The sequence below is a fragment of the Podarcis raffonei genome, chromosome 1, assembly GCF_027172205.1.
Source record: "Podarcis raffonei isolate rPodRaf1 chromosome 1, rPodRaf1.pri, whole genome shotgun sequence".
NCBI lineage: Eukaryota > Metazoa > Chordata > Lepidosauria > Squamata > Lacertidae > Podarcis > Podarcis raffonei.
In genome coordinates, this window is record NC_070602.1 from 49,325,626 (window position 1) to 49,347,498 (window position 21,873).

Here is a 21,873-nt window from a genome sequence, read left to right on the forward strand (position 1 = left end):
TTGCAATCTGCCCTCAATATGGCAGGATCTTTTTTAAGAAAAAGGAGGGGTAGTAAACTGTAAAGATGGCAAACATGAAGATCCCTGGAACTACCCACCTCCAATTGAACATGTTAATCATTTCTATAGGAGCTATGATATCTTCAAATTCCATGTCCCTATGTATATTTTTATCTCTATGCTGCTGCTTGCTTATAATAGTCAGATCCTTACACCAGTGCCTCATATCTCAAACCTATTTTAAAACAAAAACCTCAGCATTCTGGAATGGGGCAAATACACATCCATGGGAAATGGTGTGACTGAGCACTCGTAGTCCATTCTTTTAAAAAATCTTTTTAGGAAAAAGCTAAATTTAAAGGTGGCTCTGATAAAATCATAGCGCTATTGATCCAAAATTTGGCAGGGTTAATCCGCTCTATAAGAGCTACCATGTCCCCAAATTTCATGCCCCTGTGTCAAAAACAAGAAAGGTATGGTTATTTTCCTTTCACTATACAGGTCAATGAGATTTCTGGCAATTTGCAAAATTCAGATTCACAATGGTCCTAGAATGGTTAAAACCAGATTGTGCCCAGTCTAGATTCACAAATTGGAGCTGCAAATTGTAACAGGGTGTCCATCCACAGCCCTAAAAAAAGATCTGGCTCCTGCTTGCTTTCATTCGAAAAGGAAACAGTTTATACATGTGTTCATCCATATCCAATGTGATACACATTTATGTGTACTATGGCACTGACACTTGAGTAAAAGTAACTACATAAGCCCCCAGACTCTAGCTCTACATGCATGGCTGGCTGATATATTTTTTTAGTGTGCTACACAGGACAGGCAAGGATATTGCATTAAGGTTAACATTTAGTCACACAGTCCCCCACATCATTGCAGAAAATTCTAGGTGTATTATTAGTTTACACAAAGAAACAATCTCACTGGAAATGATGTGCAATTCAAGACACGCACAATTGAAAGTGGATGCCCTCAAGTTGTTCCACCTCTGCTGACTACTTATTTCCATCAATACGAAGACTTAAAGTTTACCCATGAACGGAGTCAAAAGAGTTCTTCCAGTTCTACTCATGTTGAAAATGAAATTTTGATGTGCTTATGAAGAACAGTCTTCTTAAGGAGGGGAAGTGGTCAAAAACAACGATCACTTTTTTAAATGTCAGAAAACAGAGACTGATAAAACACAATAGTGAATTATAATCATGTGTTCATGCTGAATATCCCCTGCACTTGTGCTCAAATACTGCTGAAGAAGGTCATATCATCTCTAACTTCACAATTCTTTAACACTGGAGTGGAAAACTAGCAAGCACTCAATAGCTGACTTTTTGCTCCCCATCACTGTACATACTTATATGATGGATTCTAAACGGCAGGATTTGATATTTTCTGTACTGATTACTATACTAGCACTTGATCATTCTAATTTTGCCCTTAGGAAATAATTTTGTATAATACTTATTCCTGAGGGACACACATACAAAGTCTAATGAAAGGATGAATTAAATAAAAAATGTTGAAATTTGATTTCTCAAGTTATGAAATTCAAATATCTTAAGAAAACAGAGACTGATTGAGAGACAATTAAAATATTTTATCAGATCTTATGTATAAACAATGACCACTTCTTTCAGTATAAGTGAATGATATTTTAAACAAGAGACAAGGGAGGCTGCTTACCACAAAGGTTTAGTATGGAGGAAGCACCACCAGAGTCCTGGAGAAATGTAAAACAGCCAGGAGTTAATGGTCATATATATGGTTGGGAGGGGGAGCAGAAATACCAGGTATGGCAGGCAGTTCATGGTTTTACATCTTAATAAGAAACTGAGAATGGCAGGAAGTGTCAAAAAGAAAGAGAGAATCCAACTTCAGTCTGTGAAGGAAGTATTCCCTGGTTGGTGGTGGGACAAACTGCAAAGGGGCCAAGAATTAGCTTGATACCAGCTCTCCAAGTCCTCTCCCATCCCCTGGGAAAGGAACTTGTAGCTACCTGCTAAGTTATAAGCTTTTCAAAGGTACCATCTATTCAGAATTCCCTATGGAGGCATGTAGAAGAAAAACAGAGTTGTTTACTTCTTAGTGTTCTTCCAGTGTTTCTTTCTGCAGTCACACATATCAAAGCAAGAAATGGAGAAGAATCTTCTGAAAAGCATTGAAGGAGATACAACAGTCTATTATATTGGCCTACAGAGACCAATATAATAGGAGGATCCTCAAACTAGAACTTCAGTAAAGCTTTCCCTGTAACCCATAAGCACCAGAAAATTTTGCTAATCTGTTTTTGTTTTTTGTTTTTTGTTTTTTATAGCTCTCAATATAGCTCTCCCTGTAACCCATAAACACCAGCAAATTTTGCTAATCTGTTTTTGTTTTTTAAGTTGAGTCCTGAGTGAAGGGCAGCAAGATGCAGTCTTACTCCCAAGTCTACATTATGCTTTCAACAGAGCTTGCATCACTGGAAAAGAAATTAGTACAGCCAATATTCAGGAAGTCGAAACTTTAAAAAGCTCTACTTTCAAAGCTCTTTCCATAACCAACCATTACCATTTAGGAAATATGTTTTCATCTACTAACACTTCTATCAGCCCAAAGTCATTTTCTAAAGCACATATATGCACTTGAAGAAGAAGCCTTCCCTGGAATCCGCATGGTTGCCTCCCCTTACCATGCTACCTGCTGAAATTAAGTTTTGAAAGAAGGGTTGCAGATAGGCAGTAGGGCTGGGCGATAACAGGTTTTCAATATTGCGATATATCACCAGCTAAATATAGTGATATATTGATATATCACAATATCTTAAGGAAGGAAATACACAGAGGCAAACAAGACAATGCTACTACTTAAGGGTCTAAAACTGATAAATGATATTACCAATCACCTCATGGTCAGTTTCAGCAAGCCAAAATGCATCCAAATTAGACTTCTACCATATGGTGGTATTCAGGGCAATCCAAAGTACGTTGATGAGTCATAGCGAATACAAATAATCTGGGACTGCCAGCAAGCCTCTTAGATGGCAGAAGCGGCAGCAGCCTGGTGGTGGCAGAATCAACAATGGTGGGGGAGGGGGGCAGAAGCAGCCTGGCAGCAGTAGCACAATAATCAGCAGCCTGGAAAGCCTTGCCATGGTAGTGGGCAGTTGTGGCAGTGGCGGCAGCCTTCAAGGCCTTGTTGTGGTGGCAGCAGAAGCGACGGCCTGCAAGGTCCTGCAGTGACAGCAGGAGACAAGTGACAGAAGCAGAAGTGGACTGCAAGTTAGATGCTACAGGATCTACCACCAGCTCCCACTGCCGCCAGAACGACTTGCAAGCCACTGCCACTTCTTGCCACCACAGTGAGGCCTTGCAAACCCCAATGCTTGTGTCATCACAAGGCCTCACAGGCTGCCACTACTATTGCCACCATCTTTCATTGCCACCACAAGACCTCGCAGGATGCCGCTACTGCCATCACCTACCACTGCATCCACAAGGCCGTGCAGGCTGCCGCTGTTACTGCCACCATGTCCCCTGTGGCAGGGGCATTTTAAAAGTTCTGTACAGTCATACCTCGGGTTGAATGTGCTTCAGGATGAGCGCGTTCGAGTTGTGCTCCGTGGCAACCCGGAAATAACAGAGCACGTTACTTCCAGGTTTCACCGCTTGCGCAGACACTCAAAATGACGTCACGTGCATGCGCAGAAGCGGCGAAAAGCGACGCACGTGTGCGCAGACATGCCATCGCTGGTTACGTTTGCTTCTAGATGCGAAAGGGGCTCCGGAACGGATCTGTTCGCATCTAGAGGTACCACTGTATAGAGAAATGGCATATGTGAGTGATAGGATACAATTTCATGTACAATGGTACCTAGGTTTTCAGACAGCTTAGTTCCCGAACTCGGAACTCGAACGCTGCAAACCCAGAAGTAGGTGTTCCGGTTTTCGAACTTTGTCCCGGAAGCCAAACGTGCTCCTGAGCTTCTGTTTTTACTGTTCTGCAGCAAATTTCAGTCCCCCCGATCATAATTAAGCCTATTTTCTTCCCGCTTCTGCCTTTGTTTTGGTGCTTTTGTTCTTGCTATTTTTTGCATTTTTGTGGCTTTTTCATTTTTGTGACTCTAGCTTGGTTTTCATTTTATGATTGATTGATTTTGTGACTGCAGAAATGGATAAAAGCCCCCCATCCAAACAATGACTATCATCAGTGCAGGTAAGGGGGGGAAAGAATTTTAATTTTTATCATCTACAGTCTTATTTATTTTGTAGTACAGAACATTGATTATTGCTTTCATTTTATGGATCAATGGTCTTGTTAGATAGTAAAATTCATGTAAAATTGCTGTTTTAGGGGTTGTTTTTAAAAGTCTGGAACGGATTAATCTGTTTTGCATTACTTTCTATGGGAAAGTACGCCTTGGTTTTGGAACGCTTTGGTGTTGGAACAGACTTCCAGAACAGATTAAGTTTGAGAACCAAGGTACCATTGTATCAGAGATTAGGTGAGAAAGACATCCCTATTGCAAAATAAATTCCATACTCTCAGATAAGAAAAGCAGGATTTTCTAGATCCACTTCCATCAGAGTTTAGGCCTAGTTTCGGCACAAGAGCTGCTTTGGTCACCCTGCACAATGACCTGTGTTGGGAGAGAGACAAGGAGTATGTGTTCCTGTTAATTGTCCTTGAACTCTCAGTCGACCAGGATAACATTCCGTAGTGGCTGTCTGAGGGTTTTTTTGGGGTGGCACTGCTTTGTGGTGGTTCCAGTCCTAGTTGGATGGTTGTTTTCAGAGAGTGATGCTTGAAGAGTGTTGCTCAGATCCGTGAAGCCTTCAATGCAGGGTTACTCGCAGTTCGATTTTAACCCACATGCTGTTTAACATCTACATGAAACATTGAGTGGGATCCTCCAGAGTTTGGGGGTACATTGTCAGCAATATGCTGATGACACACAGTTCTACTTCTCCTTTACATCTGCAGGTGTGGCAGTTTCTGTGCTGGATCATTGTTTTGCCTCAGTAATGGACTGGATGAGAGCTAACAATGTGAAGCTCAATCCAGATAAGTTTGAGGCACTGTTAGTGGGTGGTTCCCCATATCAGATGGCTGGGAGATAGCCTGCTCTTGATGCGGTTACACTCCCTCTAAAGCAGGCATAGGCAAACTCGGCCCTCCAGATGTTTTGGGACTATAACTCCCATCATCAGCCCCAAAACATCTGGAGGGCCGAGTTTGCCTATGCCTGCTCTAAACGAATGGGTTCGCAGCTAAGGGGTACTTCTATATCCTTTGCTGTTGCTTGAGGCTCAGATGGACTCAGTGGCATGAAGTGCCTTCCATCAGCTTTGGTTGGTGGCCCAGCTGCACCCCTACCTGGACAGGGATAGCCTAACTACTGTTGTCTATGCTCTGGTAACCTCTAGGGTAGATTACTGCAACACGTTATACATAGGGCTCCCTCTGAAGATGATTTTTGTGTTTTATGTTGCAAACCTTCCTGAGGGTACAGTTCAGACTGAAATCATGCTTCCATCACCTATAGTAATATATGACAGCATCAGTCTGATATCCTGCAAGAGGTGTCATGTTAAAATGCTAATCCAGAAGAGCAGAGCTTGAAAAACAGTATCAGTACTAAAGATAAATTCAAACCTAAAGGTAAAGGGACCCCTGCCCATTAGGTCCAGTTGCGGACGACTCTAGGGTTGTGGCGCTCATCTCGCTTTATTGGCCGAGGGAGCCAGCGTACAGCTTCCGGGTCATGTGGCCAGCATGACTAAGCCACTTCTGGCGAACCAGAGCAGTGCACGGAAACACCGTTTACCTTCCCCCTGAGCGGTACCTATTTATCTACTTGCACTTTGAGGTGCTTTTGTACTGTTAGGTTGGCAGGAGCAGGGACCGAGCAATAGGAGCTCACCCCGTCGTGGGGATTCAAACCGCTGACCTTCTGATCAGCAAGCCCTAGGCTCTGTGATTTAACCCACAGCGCCACCCACGTCCCAAATTCAAACCTATGGTGACCTAAAAGCACTTGCTCCCTTGATTGCTTTATATCTTTGTTTGGTTTGCACATATGGAGAGCACTTTTTATATTATCATCTTTATAATATACTGACCAGAGGAGACAGCATTTGGTTCACACAATGGTGAATGATTGGAAGTACCGTATTTTTTGCTCTATAAGACTCACTTTTTCCCTCCTAAAAAGTAAGGGGAAATGTGTGTGCGTCTTACGGAGCGAATGCAAGCTGCACAGCTATCCCAGAAGCCAGAACAGTAAGAGGGATTGCTGCTTTCACTGCGCAGCGATCCCTCTTGCTGTTCTGGCTTCTGAGATTCAGAATATTTTTTTTCTTGTTTTCCTCCTCCAAAAACTAGGAGCGTCTTGTGGTCTGGTGCGTCTTATAGAGCGAAAAATATGGGAATAAGAATCCTGTTTTAAGTGGGAAGGGAAACTATGCAGACTCTCCCACACTGCAAGCTACCACACTCAATGGAGGTCATCAACCAAGCTACCCTTTAAAACTATCTCAGCCAAAAGAAGAGATCTCTCTCTGAAACTTATTTCCCACAACCCCATATTGCCTGGAACAGTAATGTCTCACCCTGAATATGACTGATTTGTTTGAATGATTCTATGACTTAAAACAGAGGCTTTGTATGTTCTATTGTTACGCAAGAAAATCTTAATAAAACATTTTTTAAAAACAAACAAACAAACAAACAAACAAACAAACAAACAAACCACAATGTGTTCCTGACCTGAAGCTAGCTAATTCTCTTTCAGGAAAGTAGTTGGGGCAATAGATCACAGACATAAAGCATTAGTGACCAGGTTTCACATGCCTTCAACCTCTAGGCCAGTGCTTTTAACCCTTGAAGAAGGGTTCATCCTTCTTCATCCTTGGAGGATGAAAATATAGCCATCTTCCTTCCCACTCCTTGCAGGCTAAAGTAAGGGGTTGTCCATTAGCGCTACTGGTTGTGGAACTTTTTTCTTCCCCTACCTGCTCCAGTAAAGAAAGCAAGGTAAGAGTCTGGAACAGTGGCAGTTGGTGTCCACTAGACCTGGGAAGATGTCACAGGGCGTGTGGCCAACTTCCAGTTTTCTCCACAACCTGCTCCCTTGCAAATATCTAACTGAAAAGTATTTTACAGCTGTCCCCGTTTTCTGATATGAGAAAAGTTGCATGGCCTCCACCAGTTCTGGCTCTTTCCCTATCCTCCTTTTTCAGCAAAGAAACAGCAAACACTCAAACCTTGCTGTTTTATTAATACTTAGCACCCAACAGAGCTTTAGTTGTATGCTCGCTTTCATGAGTGTGCACACAGTTAAGTCACACTTCCTCAGCAGTGAACAGGAACCTAGATCTTTGCTCATTCAGTAATTCTCTCTCAATCTTGTTTAAACACACATAGCAAGTAAGTATCTTCATAGTCCTGTCCTAGTGTTATAAAATTTTCAATACATTTCTGAGATACTCCTGATTGGTTCGAATTTATTCGAAGGGAAATAAAATCAAAATGGAGGTTCAAAAGGATCCCCTAGTCCAGTCCTATTGAAATTTATTACAGTATTTTAAAACTTTTTTTTACTGCTGGAGAAATGGGTACTATACACAGAACTATACACAGTATTCCAAGTGTGACTGTGCCGTACATTTATATAAGGATATCACAATACTGGAAGTTTTGTTTTCAGTGCATTGCTTAATGATTCCTAGCATTGGATTTGCCCTCATCACAGCTGGCACACACCAAGGGTGGAATTCAAAGTTGTGTTAAGATGATCATTCTGTCAGTGCACAGCCAATGTAGAGGGGGCATGTGTAGTGGGTTGGGATGGGGAGGGAAATCCTCGTTGCGCTTGTGACACTCATTGACCTGGTTCCACTGGCATAACTGTTTAGTTGAATCTGACGTCGAGTTGGTGTTTTCATTCAACAATATATCACAACCCTAAGATTCCTTTCCTGTTTGGTTTCTCATTACTGTATATGTGCAGTTAGGCTTTTTCTTTTCTTTTTTAAAGTGTTATAATCTTGCAAACAATGAACACACTGCCCACTTTAAGGGTCTGGAAATACCCCACTTCTTACTCCTTCCATCCGATAACAGTACATTTCTTCCTACTCTACTTCTTTTTCTTTAACCAGTTGCCAATCAATAAGATGAGCCACGACTGTGAAGTTTACTCTGAAGCATTATGTGATAGACTATCAAAAGCTTTTTGAAAGGCCAAGTATACAATTCCCTACCACTTTGTTCCTATTCACATGCTTGTTGACACTCTAAGAACTCCAAAAGGCTAGAGTTCAATTCAGCTATGGTGAATTTCAAAACTGAGAAAGGGGCTAACAAAATTAGGTCAAGAAGATCAATTCAGCAAGCATGTATATCCGTGTGGACAGCTAGGTTATTTAACACATATCAACTTGTTTAAAATTTTAGATTATTTAGTAACACTGTATTAAATTACTTATTAACACTGTAACAGTCAAAGAATATAAAAAAATGAAACCTGATTACAGTGGTACCTTGGGTTAAGAACTTAATTCGTTCTGGAGGTCCGTTCTTAACCTGAAATGGTTCTTAACCTGAAGCACCACTTTAGCTAATGGGGCCTCCCGCTGCTGCCGCGCCGCCAGAGCACAATTTCTGTTCTCATCCTGAAGCAAAGTTCTTAACCCGAGGTACTATTTCTGGGTTAGCAGAGTCTGTAACCTGAAGCATCTGTAACCTGAAGCATATGTAACCCGAGGTACCACTGTACTCTGAAGACTTATCATCCAACTAAACCAGAGCATCATCAAGAATATATTTTCACTCAGGTATTAATCACTTAAGGATCATTTGTGAGCTGCATGTTCATAACAAAAGATTAATGTATTTTATTATATGTTTGCAGATGTTACCTGCTAGATTGGACCAGAAATCCATTTAGTCAATCATCCTGTTTCCAACAGATCAATCAGGTGCTTCTAAGAAGTCACAAGCAAGGAACAAAGGAACCCTCCCCATATGGATTCCACACCCAGCAGATAGCATTCCTAAGCACATAGACAAAGCTTCATTTGGCCATGATAACTAATAGCTACTACTATCATTACCATCACCATCATTATTAATTAAACTTGCATCTCACTCTTCATCGCATAGGAGCCATGGGGAGCAAACACACAAGTGATATAACATCTAATAACATATCTAATACAGATGCAGAGTGTTGATACCCATATTTTATGAATTTGTGTAAACCCATTTTAAGTATGTCAGTGGTCATCACCCCATCCATGGGCAGCTAATTCCTTAATAACTTATTATGTAAAGAAGTACTTCATTTTGTTTTCAATAAAGTTCACTGGGAGGCCAAGCTCTACTACTGTGTGAAAGAAAGAAAAATCCACCTTTCTCCACACCATAACATAATTTTATAAATCTCAGCCAAGTCATCCCCTTAGCTGCCTCTTTCCTAAACTTTTAAAAAAAACAACTAAGCATTTTAACCTTTTCTTATTGGGAAGATACAATAGAGTATGTCAAGAATGGGAAAGCAAAGAGCCAACCTGCAGAATTTCATTCAAGTTCCTAAAAGAGAATGAAGTTGGTAGCAAGGGCAACATCTATGCTCCTTCCTCCTGCCCTAAGGCACATATTGCTAATCTGATAATCTAGTGCCAAACAGCCATGCTAATCATCAGTGATGTGGGGAAGATTTTCCAGTACTTTATTTCCCACAGAAAATTGGTAACCTTAGCAGTTTTTAGCTTTTCTTACTAAAAGTGAGTAGAATAAATCATTCTCTAGAATTAGTGTGAAGAAGCTTTCTGTCTCTATAGATATTCTGAACTACAGCTCCCATCATTACTGACCATTGGCCATGCTCTTAGGGGCTGATGGGAACAGTAGTTCAGCAACATCTGGAGGGCCAAGGGTTCCTGAACTAAAGGATTTCTCTGTAGAGTTTGGCTCCTAGCTTCAGTTGCAGATGAACAGTAGTAAATCCAAGAGTATCCAAAGGTTGAAATTTTTATGTCAGGAGTGTCTGACATCATAAAGTGTCTGCATCACATATCATGCAGCCTTTTACTAGGTTAGTATTATTTAAGGTTTATTTACCACGTGATTATAAAAGGGGTTCCTATTTAGAAACACATGACTTTATTTTAACTCCTGTTATTGGTTATTGAATTTAAGTGAAGTAGATCATAGCTTCTGGTTTCATTTATGCGTTGAATGGATAACGGAGCACATGAAATAATGTGAAGTGATGCATGAGGATCTCTTTGCTTCTGTAGCTGCATTTTGCAAAACAATTATCTTTTAATGCATCTTATGTTTTATTTTCATTTTGCTCTGAGGTTTACACACTACAGTGCATTTCATACCTATTACTAAGGTCAAAGATAATAATCCTCTTAACATACTTGCATTGAATATTTAGATGATACACAACACATCTGAAGTCTTCAAAGTCTTTTACGGGAAATTGTCCAATACATATTTCCAATTCCAAAGACCTAACATCAAATCTCAGGTCTTTGATGACTGAAATATGTTGTTCCTAGCAACCTTGAACCTTAGCTGTGAGAATATTTGATTGGTTTCTTTTTTTAAAAAAAAGTTGATTTTTTTGCTATTTTGTTGTTTGTTGTCTTGAGGAGGACAGGGCAGGATGGAAATTTGGGAGGTGTTATAAGAACTTAAGGTCTCAAATATATAAATTAAATGTTCATAAATTTACAAAGCAAACACATACATAAGCATATAAACCACGTGTCTGAAATAGTACAAGAGAGCAATCCTGAAACCATTTTGACTCTCCCAAATTGACTTCAAATACTTCTCTGCAAGGAGGAAGGAAATGGGAAAGCCTCTCCATTGTCTTTTGCTTACCTGTCTTTAGGGCATCTTTGTGTATGAATAGGGTGAGAACCTGTGACCTGGATTCAGGAATTAAACTATTTACCATCACAAAAGAATTGGCAGGCTGCCCAAGTAAAGCAATCACTGGCCATTGTCAGGTATCCTGGCAGAAAGGATTTTGGTTGTAGACCGCCTCCTTCTGTGGTGTATGTATGGTGTTTTTGGGGGTGGTCTTAAGCTACAGCGGGGGGGGGGCAATTTCAAAAGTCTATATAAGGGCTTGCACACCATTGTTCTGGGTTCCTCCTCCCTCCTGCATGTGGTGAGTGAGGACTCTATTGCAGCAGTTTAATAAAGATCAGGCTTACTAGCTGCTTTGCTTCTCAATATTTTCTGGTTGGCCTCTGTTATTTTCTCCTACAGATAGGGAACCAACTTAAGGACTCTATACGGGCTCTTGCATACCCCATAAGGAAAAAGGAGCAGGTTTTTTCTACATCAATAGGAAGGACAGAAATTTAACAACAGCACCGCCACCCCAGGGTAGTTTCATTCCTTCTCTCCCATTCCTGCCTCTCAATATTTTGGAAATCAAGCCACAACTAGTCAGAAACAGAGCATCAAATTGAATAGTGCCCACTTCTAAACCTTAGATGTTGTTTACTTCAAGAAAAGTGAACTGCCTTTAAGAAAAAGTTTCCCCCACAAAAGCAAACTGCACCTGATCAAAATACCAGGTTCAAAAGAACAGACTAAGGCCTTCCACTGAAGTTTTTCTTCTTCTAAGAATCCTTCATTAAGGCAGACAGTGATGTTGGAAAACCTCTGACCATATATGCACTGCCACCACAAAAATCTCCAACTGTTGTCAAATTTGTCCATTCCAACTATGTGCAACCTGATCCTAGGCCTGTTTACTCAGAAGACCAATGGAACATGTACCCAGGAAAATGTGTACAGGACTGTAGTCTTAGGGTCATGTTCAACTAAATAACTGCACATGCAGAATTACTTCTATAAGCATAATGGAACTTCTCCTCCCCTTCACCTGCTCTGTGCGTTTCCCCAACCCTTCAAAGCAGATTTAGAGGACATGCAGAATAAAAGGGAAAGAAGGGAAAGTTGCACAGCATGTGCAGAAGTCATTCCACACATGCAAAGATTTTGTTCAATACAAACTTTAACAAGTAGAAATCAAAGTGAAGCTCTCCAGCACATTTCACTATACTACCTCTACATGAGCAAATGCTTAACTGCAAAACCTGGAGAGCCAACAATGCGAAATAAACTGCTAATTCCCTTATAACTTTGCAGAAACACGGAAGAGAGCAAGCATACAGAACAGGAGCCTTAAAAATACTCAGATGGGACAAAATTTACTTTATAGCTGGAGAAGAAAAAGTTGTTTTCCAGTTTATTTATAGGGGTGTGCTGAACTTGGTTCTCTTATCAGCTTCTAGTCTTCAAGGAAAGGGAGGAAAAGGTAACCAGTAACAAGGAGATAATGCAGTGCCCTCACATCACTGGTCTGTGTAAGCTGATAGAAGAGATAATCATGATCATTTCCACATCATGATGCAAGAGAGAACTAATAAACATCATAGCATCAAAAAAGTACTATTCTCTCTAAAATATATTGTCAAGTGGTGAAGAAAGTAGCATTTCCCCTTCTGATGGTAAAGGAAATTGATTCAGATTACCTTTCAGCCAACTACGTCTGGTCAGAAGAAGAAACAAGAACATGAAGAACAGGAATAGAATAAACTTATTTTATTACATTTTAACCATCCCCATCCCAAGGGCTCAGGATACATACCACTGCAAGATAAGATGAAGTAATACCAGAATAAGATACTTACGTACTACTCACCCTTGGGTGCTTTCAGCAAATCCAGTGGCAAAGAAAGAGATAAACCCTTGCTTTGAAGCTTAAACTCATCTTCACTGTCCTATCAGAACTGCCTTCCTTTATTACTGGGAATAAATTAACTTGCTAGGGAAGATAGGAGTTGTAGTCCAACAACAGCTGGGGGCCACAATTTAAAACAAGGATGGGAAACTTGCAGCCTTTGCTGAATCACCAATTACATCATCCCAGACCACATCAGTTGAAACTAATGGGAGTTAAGTGCCACATGTTCATAATCCCTGACTGGTTCCACATAACTCTAAGGCAGCCAAAATTTTGAAAACTAAGTTACAATAGAACTTGGAAGACTGCTTACAATTTTGGTACGTTCTTATTTATTTTTAAAACTTATACCCTAATTTTCCCCTCCAAAGGCACTGCTCAAAGCAAAGCAGATCTGCATCTGAAACCCTGCTGAAATAGCAGATCTGCATCTGAAACCCTGCTGAAATGCCTGCCAGCAAAAGAAGTTAAACTGGCAGACATGCAGGCGAGGGGTTTTTCAGCAGTGGTCTCACAACTCTCAAATAGAAGTCTACCTGAATGATATTAGGAAGGCCCTGTCACTGGATATTTTACCTTCGCTTAAGGTAACAAATTATGGTTTGGAATCTGATATTGGTGACTGAACTATGTTGCATTTTTAGCACTGAACAGATGTTAGTCAATACTTTTAACAATATAGAATTATGCTATACTGTATTAAAATGACAAGACACTTTTAAATTATGTTTACTGTATTTTACTGTTGTACAGTACTTTGATACATTATCTGAACCATCTTGGGAAGAATTTTATTCTGGAAAAGTAGTATAGAAATGTATTTACTAAGCTTTTTTTTTTTTTACAGCAGCTTACAAATAAAAATATAAAAATAATAATCCAACAATGAAAATACAAATAAAGGCATTTCCTGAAACTGGATTTTGACACACACACCCTCCAGACCTAAAGGACTTCTGCTGGTTGTTTTTTAAAACAACAAGAACAGTAATTATATTACTGTTTTTTGCAAAGACATTTGAAACCCCTAGAAGTGTTGTTAGTACAGTCAAACTTTTTTTTCTTAAAGAATTATTCCTAAATGGGCTCAGAGAAAACTTAACATGGAGGCCAAATGGCCAAAATACTGGGAAATTTTGGAACAAGAAGGGGACAGACTGAAATTGCAGAGTTTTGAGAAACTGAAAGATAAAGTGCGAGATTGGCTTCATTATTATTAGATAATGGAGGTTTACAATTTGGACAAGAAAGTTGGTTTCCAGGTGGAAAAATCTAAATTGGAAACAGAATTGCTAGACTCCAAAACTAAGACTTTGTCAAAAATGTATAACTTGCTGTTGAAATGGAATACTCAGGATGAAATGGTTAAATCTGTAATGATTAAATGGGCACAAGACGTTGGACATAATATTATGTTTGCTGACTGGGAACAGTTGTGGGATTAAATTTACGGCATCTAATGCCTTAAGAGAAAATATTATGAAAATGATGTATAGGTGGTACATGACCCCAGTCAAGCTTGCAAAAATCTATCATTTGCCCGACAACAAATGTTGGAAATGTAAGGAAAATGAAGGTACATTCTTTCACCTTTGGTGGACGTGTCCCAGGATTAAGGCTTTCTGGGAAATGATATATAATGAATTGAAAAAGGTATTTAAATATACCTTCTTGAAGAAACCAGAGGCCTTTCTCTTGGGCATGGCCGGCCAAGTGGTGCCAAAGAAGGACAGAACGTTTTTTATGTATGCTACAACAGCAGCAAGAATACTCATCGCAAAGTATTGGAAGACGCAAGATCTACCCACTCTGGAAGAATGGCAGATGAAACTGATTGACTGTATGGGATTGGCAGAAATGACGAGCAGAATCCGTGACCAGGGAGAAGAGTCGGCAGAAGAAGATTGGAAAAAATTTAAGGACTATCTACAGAAATATTGTAAAATTAAGGAAAGTTAAATGGTGTTGGATTGAAATTAAGTGGTTTCTAGCTGTAATGATATAAAGGAACATAGATGGGAAAGAAAGGGTCTGGAAAATAAGGTAATATTATAAGCTGTAATGCTTTAAGTGAAGGATTTGCTGAACAAATAAGTTTAATTGGAATACGAGGAGGAGAAGTATGAGGAGGTCTGAGAAATTTGTTATTGAAAAGTATGTTTTATGAACTATATGTCTTTTTTAATTTTTTTGTTTGTTCTGTTTTTGTTTGTTTGTTTAAAAAAAATTGGAAAATTTAATAATTTTTTTTTTTAAAAAAAGAATTATTCCTAAATGCTGCTCCTAACTATTATCAACTGTGTGAAGGGGCTCTAAATATTCTAAGGGGCAACATATTGCATGGCTATTCATTGAGTGAAGACTCTTCTTAGGTGAAACTTGTGTGCATAGGCTTCCCCAGAAGTTGTATCTAATTGCATAGCACTCCAGCTCATGTGGAAGAATTCATACATAGGCTCCACCTGTGCAGACATCCATGCATTGCGGTAGGGCCAAAGAGATATGCAACTTCAGTGGCATGCATCCACTGCCCCTTTTTACACACCTTCATTTTATACACACATGGAGTGATACCATATCAGATATATCAATCAGTATATGCACACACGAGATGAATGCTCTCTCTTTATTTGTTGAGCAGGCATCCCAGGGCAAAGAGGAGTACAGAACCTAACCTTTTAAGACTACTGTGCAGGCAGCATCTTCCACCTGGAAACACGTTTTAAAGCCATGAGGGAATGTGTTACAAAAACTATTGTTTCAAGCTCCCAGATTTCTATCACAGGCAGAGGGGGAGGGAAGCTTGGAGAGAAGGTGGCTAGAAAAGTGGCTGAAAGTCAATCTAATCCACCCAGGAACAAGGATCCATATACTGTGTCATTTGCTTTCCTTAACAACTTGTATTTCAGTAATTTCTACTACACTTCTGTAACACTTCCGCTTGGTATGTGGCTCACTGCCATGCAAAGCTGCATACAGGTTAACAAAATACAAACAAGTCCCTACTTGCAAGTTAATCACAAGAATTACATCATAAGTGAAGAATCATTCTTTTAAAGCAAAAATATGCAATACCACCACTCAGCCTGCTAAGGCTTTTACCACAGAAGAAGCTGACAGTGGACAAATTTGTACACAGCACATGAGAAAATGCCTTGACAAGCCAGCTACAACCCACACTTTACACTATTTAACCCTGTTCCAAGATTTCTACAAAGAGCAAAGTGCAGAACAGTTATCTTAATTACAGGACCTTATCTGAGATACAGATATGATTTTTGAACTTAGGCATGAACAAGTGACATAGAAGTGAACTGAAACACATGAAAGCCAGAACTGCCACCAGTGTAGCAATTATACCACTACTTGACAAGAGGTGCTGATGTTACTGAGCACTGCAACAATGTCCTACAGAGCAAGACAGCAAATCACACAAATCACCAATACTGATCAATACAAAGAAATAATTATGATATCACATTTTTTTCAATGTTTGCCCCCAACAAAACAAGAAGCCTATCTATGAGAAAAGGACGCAAATGAACCAAGAGGAATTTTGGCTCAGGCCTAAATGTTACCTTCAAGGTACCAACAGGACCTCTTCCAAGTCTATGCTTATTTACTCAAAAGTAAGTCCCACTATATTCACTGGGGCTTACTCCCAAGTAAGTGCATAAAGGACTAATCTTGGGTTTATTTATTTAAAAGCATTTATAAAGCACTTAATATTTCAAAAAATATATAAACAGTTAAGTAGGTTAAGAAGTTACTATACTGTAAGACAGTCAGCAAGTTCTTTGATTTAAGCAGTTTAAGAGTTCAATGACACTAAAAAGCATGGTTTCACTGGGTTCAAATGGGCTTATTTCTTAGAAAGTATGCTTAGGATTGCAGTCCAACTCAGGTTAAACCCAAGTACTATAACTTAGTTGGTTATGAACCAGGTTGCAAAAGAAATACAAGAGTACATCTACACTAAAAACTATTTTTACACTGAAACAGAGTCATTACTTTCAGAACAAAATAATTGATTTATATGTTTGCAGACATATGTTCCAAGCCAACATTTTATGCACTGTTTGTGAGAAACACTATTATATGAACTTCTTGAACATATTTGGATTAATAGGCATTAGAGTACAGCATAACAAAAATAGTTTTCTTTTCCCTTGAAGCATTTTAAGGAATTATAACCGTAATAAGAACATACCACAATCAAACGGGAAACAGTCCTGCAAGGTCTGTAGGATTCTAACATAAATTTAAATGTTGTTTTGCTTTAGCACTAGCTCCCCCTCCAGACCAACTTAACACTGTAATTACTTTTTTCATTATGGAATACACAGCTACAAAAGCCAGAGATTGAAACTGTCTCTCAAAATTTCAAATAATATGCAGTGAGTCTCTAAAAATGACGATAACTACTTTTTAAAGGAAGGTGTCTGTATTGTCCATATTGCCAAGATAGTACTATTTGGAACAGTACTGACACTCATTACAGTTTGTTTTAACAGTAAACACTCCGCTTTCAGATGGAAGAAACACTCAGTTTTATTGTACCTATACTAACCTGTTTGTTGGTAGACTTACATGCAAACATAACCTATTTAGAATGAAATTTTATAATCAAGGAATTCTCCACACAATTTATTATTATTGAACAGCTGTTATTAAATAGCCTACTTGGTTGCTGAGTAGCGTGAAGTAGCCTACCATATAACCTTTCTGTACAGTATTTCCCTTCACTCCTCTGAAGAAATAGTCTAAGCAAATTAAAACAAAAACTCTATGAGAATTCTTACCCAAAATTAAGCCTCTGCTTTTATCAACTATTAATACTTCTTACTTCTAGCAACTTACATTTCTGAAATAAACACTGTTTTAACACAACTTAAGCACCCAGCTCAACTCTTTGGACATTCTAAGTAGCTGCATGATATGAAGTATGAAACAAGTCAGTGCAGTTAACTATAACAAAGTTATCAGAAGATACAATCTAAGGTTGCAATCCTATACACTTGCCTAGGAATAAATCCCACTGGATTTACTTCTAAGCAGACAGACCTACGATTGTGCTGCAAGTAGGCTTTCCTTCTGTTTTTTATTACAAAAGAATGAACATCTGCAGGATGCAAGTGAGTACCATATCTAAAGGATGCATGATCAACAAGGCCATTACTCAAAGCAAAATTGCATTAATAAAGAAATGGCATACTGTACCAGGTATCTTTCTACAAAACCCCTTACCAGCAACTGATTTTAAATATCTATTTCATAGACTTTAAAGTGTAAGTTCCTTACTTTCTAATCCTTTGAAACAGGACAATTTTGGGGAAATATGAAGGAAAGACTCGAAGGCATAAGTCTGATGAATAATTTGTTATAGTTCTTTCAGCTTTTAGGGTTTTTTAAAAGATGAGGACTGTCCAAATATGTATTAACATAATTGGAAATTTGAGACATTAGTACTGGAAACAATATTGGCACTCCTTGCTGAGCAAAAATGCAAGCTCAAGCCATATGGAAGCAAATAAATTTTGTACCATTAAAGTACTTTAAAATGCTATGTTCTGATCGTCAAACACATACCACTATTTTTATTGGTGTCAACAGCCCCACTAAAAGGACTACTCCCAAAAGTTAAACTATCAATAATCAAATTTAGAATGTGTGTAAATATTTGCAGAGTTAAGGTCAAGAACAGGTTACGGAAGCTGTACAATACCATATGCACTTCTGAAGTAAGTGGTGATATGTCCACAGGTTTTGAGCATATAAAGAGGAAAGAAAGAGTAGCAGTTTATGCTAGAGGTCGTTATGATCTCCCTGTCTATAGTTTCTCAAGTCTTCTGAATTTTTTTGCAATGGGGATCATCCATGAACATTTGGAAAGGATGTAAAAGCGACTTTTATTGAAATAGTCTCTAGTTGACATGTTGAGTCACTCACACAACACAGCACAAGTTTTAAAAAGTCCAAAGAACTAAATGTGAAAGGTATCCAAGCGCAAACAGCACCAATTACATAAAACACAAAAACATCCTGTTTTAGTAAGCAATTTGACTAAAACAGATACATGAAAAAACGATAGTGCCAAGGCCACTGAACGGCGGACGGCCAAGCGCCCATGCTTGTTAATGAGGCCCACGAAAGAGCAAGATCTAAGGAAATAAAAGGAGTGGGCACCCTCGCTAGCTACCAGCTGTACTTCCTGACTCTGAAGTAAAGTTGAAAGCCACCACTTCTACACAAGGGGCGGGGGTGCGAGAAAAGCAAGACCACTCCCGCAGTTCTTCTTCTTCTTCAGGGCCCGCTTTCAGCACATCCTACCCCTCCTTTTCCACCCCCGCCTATTCCCCAGATGGCAACCCCACCCCCAGCTCCTTGCACACTGGCTGCTCGTGCTGCATTTTGTACAGCTTGCCGCGTCTCTCGCGGGCGCCTCCGCGCACGATGTTCGGGGCTTTGGCTTGTGCACGTCCTTTTTTTTCCCCTGGCTGTATCAGCATTGCTTTTGCTGCTGCTGCTTCTGCCGCCGCCTCTTTCCTAGCACCCACATAGCAACGCTGCTGCCCCAACAAGAGAACCATCTCCTACCAACACCCCCGGCCGCCTTCCCGGAGCACGCAGGCAGGCCCCGGCCAGGACGACACCTCCTCCTCCCTTCTTCCCTGAGGATTTTGTCCCGGGCGAGGCGAAGGAACCCCAAAAGCCAGGCGGCCTCGGCGGAAGGTCCCCGTTCCCCCCACCATCACTCCTTCCCCTTCCCAGTCAGCCACCCCTCGCTCGCCCGCCACCTCCCTCCTCATCAGTAACCGCAGCTGCTGCTGCTGCGCCAGGCCCGCGAGGGAGGATGGGCTGGAGCGGGAGAAGCAGCATCCCTCAAGTTCCCCGAGCGCCCCCACGGCCTCGCCTTACCCGCCTCGGTGCCCGTGTTGCCCGGCCGCCCGCCCGCAGGCTGGGTTCCTGGTCACCTCTGCTCCTCAAACGCCGGCGCTCCTGAGGTTGCCGGCTGTGAAGAAGAGGCGGAGGGAGACGGCGGTGGAAACGGAGCGGCGGCGGCGGCGGGGGGAGGGAGTGATGAAAAGACGGAAACAGGAACCCACCGCCGTTTAACGGAGCCTCCAACAGACTGGAGGAGCGCGAGACACTGACAGAGCGCGGGGGGGGGCGAGGGGGAGAAACGGCGCGCGCAAACGCGCTCCCCTCACGCGCGCACCGAAGGCAGGCAAGGAGGGAGGGAGGGAAGGGAAGAAGTAATCCGAGCTGAGGAACTACGAGCAACGAGGGCGCGCGCGGACTGGGGAGGAGGAGCGCGAGGCATTGGCCCTCGACGCCTCAAAGGGAAACTAGGGAGCCAAGTGGGTGTGGCGTAGACGCGCGTGCTGGGAGGGAGGCAGCCAATGGGAGAGGTGCTCCTGTGAAATCTCCATGCGGGCGGAACGTTAGCTTCACAGCCGGGGAGAAGTAGGAGGCGGCGGCGGCGGCGGCGAAAGGGCTGGTAGCACGCATGCGTGGTAGGGCGGTCTCCGCTGCTCTGCTTTTGCATTCCGGCTTGCTTAGCGTTTGCGCTTGAAGGCAAAGCGGGTCTTGCCGCGCCCGGCGGAGAGCGCGCGGAACGCGCATTTGGCCGGATCGGGTAGGAGCGGCGTTCTGGATAGCCAGACGCTGAGAGATCTCCGCCGAATGCGATTATCACTGCCGGGAGCCGGGGAGCGACCTGCCAGTCCGTCGGACTCGGCCCTGTAATATCCTGAACGCGAAGTGGAGCCTTCGGAACCCGGCGGAACAGCCGCTCTTCGCTGTCTTCGTATTTTTGAAATGCTTCTTAAGCAGCCCAGAGTCGCAAGCAGGGGCAGATCTACTATGAAATTAATGAAGTTTAAGCTTTAGGGACCCTAATCCCACTGAGGCCCAAGAAACGACTTTATTCATGTATGTATATGACATTTCCCTAATTTTCACACACCCACACACCCAATAACTTGAAAACTATAAAGTACTGTATAGGAAATAATTATTCACACCAGTGACTTTGACATGTGAGATAATCCAGTACAGCAATTTTAATCAAAAACTGAGATGTAGTAGCTAACTTCAAAAAAAGAAAGAAAATGTGGCAATCTGTCATGGAACAACTCCATTGAAGATCACAATGGCTACCCAGACCTCAATTCTGGTTGCGAAGGAGCCCCCATAGCAGTTCAAACTTCAGGGCTCCCCAAATGTAGGTCTGCCCCGGTCACAAGAGGAGAGCTGCAGCGACAACACTGAAATACAGAGGAGCAAGGTGAAGAAGACGACTCTTGAATAAAGAAATGAAGATGAGGATTTCACCATGCATACTTTTTATTATTAAACAGTGTCAGTCATATTGAAAACAAAACAAAAAGCACACTAGTATTAGTATACACTACTTTCATTCATATTTTTACCTTAACTTCCTGGAGTTGCTTGTGAAGCAGCTGCTGAACTGGTTCCTGCCTTCGATATGAAGGTGTGCCTGTATGGTGTTCCCTGAGGAGGCTGTGTCTGTATGTGTGCGGCACCATAGGCTCTCTAGAGTAGAGGTGGGGAACCAGTGGCTCTTCAGATGTTTGTGGACTACAACGAGTCCAACAACATCTGGAGCACCACAGATTCCCCCCATCAGTGATCTAAATCTTGCCCCTGCATCTACCAAGTAGGAGGTGAAAAAATGAGGCCCAATTCTTAATTCTTATGTGATGGGTGGTGTCTGGGAGCCACTTCTGCAGACCGTGATCACATAACTCTGAAGACATCTTGCCACAAAGGAGCCATGTGAGTAGGGCAAATAGCTTTATTACTTCCCCCCAAACACCAAGGCTTAAGCCTTCCTGGAACCATGATGAGTTACAGAATCTTAGATGGTATCTAGCCTGGGACGCCTTTCATCAATGTCTCCAATTGCACCAGTTGCTGGAACAGAGAAACCTGGTTACTGTAATCCATACCTTGGTGACTGACCTCCAGATTGGCCTACTTTATTTCATGCGGGGCTGCCTTGGAAAATGGGCCAATAGCTTAAAATGCTACTGCTGCCTCTTTAACGTATTGTTACAAAAGCCTGGTGCCTGCTCCTC

At 41.3% G+C, this 21,873-nt stretch overlaps 1 protein-coding gene across 1 annotated transcript in view; it reads right to left on the minus strand.

The window, feature by feature from the left end:
- Positions 1–20,109, minus strand: part of FUT8 (fucosyltransferase 8) — a 91,893-nt gene extending 71,784 nt beyond the window's left edge. Inside the window, exon 1 of the mRNA XM_053385883.1 lies at positions 19,688–20,109. The gene's annotated coding sequence lies outside the window, so the exon portion shown is untranslated. The remainder of the gene's footprint in view (positions 1–19,687) is intronic.
- Between the last annotated feature and the right edge of the window lie 1,764 nt (positions 20,110–21,873).